The sequence below is a fragment of the Quercus suber genome, unplaced genomic scaffold (genome assembly GCF_002906115.3).
Source record: "Quercus suber isolate HL8 unplaced genomic scaffold, Cork oak 2.0 scaffold_733, whole genome shotgun sequence".
Taxonomy (NCBI): Eukaryota; Viridiplantae; Streptophyta; class Magnoliopsida; order Fagales; family Fagaceae; genus Quercus; species Quercus suber.
In genome coordinates, this window is record NW_027070173.1 from 16,479 (window position 1) to 18,543 (window position 2,065).

Genomic DNA, 2,065 nt, shown 5'->3' on the forward strand with positions numbered 1-2,065 from the left:
CAAGATGTACCCCCCAAAAGAGCTTGGGCAGGAGCCGCAGAATAGGTCTTTTTCCCTCTCCCACCGCCAAACTATACCCCCTTAACTCTGACCCATGACCCCACCACGTCCCATATTGGCTGGATACAGACTGATAGTGCCTAGGCCTTGCGCGTGCTTCCCTTTCATGTATGTCCAAAATCTACCTACTGTTCATGCATTTGCCACGGTCTGGAGGCTTGCTTACATAGTCTGCCGCCCTTCTTTGACCTTTTATATAGGTTGTTTTACAATTTCCCGCACCCTTTAGGGACTAGGCTTTATTTGATACTGGGCCTTACATTTCTTCTAGCCTATTTCTTGATTGCCATCATGTCTTGCCATACTACTCTATCATTCTGCTGTAATGAATTGATCATGCCGGGCCTTTTCAAGCCTGCTGTTTATTCTTTCCCTAATGGCTTAGCATGGCTATGGGTTTTCTTACCCATGGGCTTTTGTGTCCTTTTTGTTTTCCCTTGGGCATCCTCGGCCCATTTGCTTGTCTTGAGCTTCCTCGGCCCTTTTCCTAATTTTGTGTTCCCATGGGCTTTTATTAACTTCATTGGGCTTCCCTAACCTAATTACTTCATACTCATTTTTGGGGTTTGTGAGCTTGCCATCAATCCTCTACTCTCTTTGCTTGCATTGCTTTGAGCCTGCCGCGGCCCATTCTTACTTTTCAATATCATATACTGCCCATGGGTTTGCTATTTGCTATTTCTCTCTTTTCAGGCTCTTTTGAACCCATATACTTTCTCAATGCCCATTTATTTATTTTATGGACCTGTGATCCATTATTCATGCCGCTTGAACTTAATGGTTCTTGTTTTCTATCTTTTTGCCAACTTCTTTTTGGTCAGAGTTGCTGGGCTCCTTTCCCTCTCTATGACTTCTCAAAAAATGGCCCCCAACAGTTGTTATGATGTTCTACTATTGCCTTGCATACCATTGTAGGCTTGTAGCTTTTAATTCATTCGGATGGACTTATTTCCATCTTAAAATAGAATGGAACTTTTCAAGACATTATCTTTTTAACAAGGGTATAGTTGTGTTTCTCCATGTTGAGGGTCATTTTTGTAAAACAAGAAGGAGGCCCAACTCAACAACGCAAGCAGCAAATAGAAGTGGCAAGCATAGAATAAAATCATTAAGCCAGCGGCAAGAATAATGGGTCACAGGTCCATAAAATGAATAGATGGGCCTTGAGGAAGCAAGTGGGCTTGAAAAGCTTAGAAAGAGAGAATAACAAACCTATGGGCAGTGTATGATGTGAAAAAGTAAGAATGAGTCGTGGTAGGCTTAAAGTAATGTAACAAAAAAGAGTAGGGGATTGTTGGCAGGCCCACAAACCCTAAGGATGAGTATGAAATAATTGGGCCGGGGAAGCCCAATGAAGTAAGTAAAAGCCCATGAGAACACAAAGTTAGGAAAGCAAACCCATGGGCAGTGTATGATGTGAAAAAGTAGGCTTGAAAAGCCTGGAAAGAGAAAATAACAAACCCAGCCCAAAACAAGTAAATGGGCTGAGGATGCCCAAAACAAGTAAATGGGTCGAGGATGTCCAAGGGGACATTGGAGCCCCTAAGTAAGAAAGCCCATGGTCATGCAAAGCCACTTAGGGAAGAGAGTATACGGCAGGTCTAATAGAGGACTAGCAAGACCAAGTCTTTACAGCAAGAATGATATAATAATATGGCAGGAAATGATGGCAATCAAGAAATGGGCCAAGAGAAACGTAAAACCCAGTATCAAATGAAACCCAGTCCTTAAAAGGAACAGTGAACTATAAAATGGCCCACATAAAAGAACGAGGAAGCACGACAGACTATGCAAACAAAGCTCCAGACCGCAGCAAAAGCATGAGCAGCAGATAGATTTTGGATATACATGAAAGGAAAGCACGTGCAAGGCCCATACACCACCAGCCTATACCCAGCCAATATAGGATATAGTGGGGTCATGGGTCAGAGGTAAGAGGTAAGGGGGTGTGGTTTGGTGGTGGGGAGAGGGGAAAAAACCTATTCGGTGGTTCCTACCCAAGCCC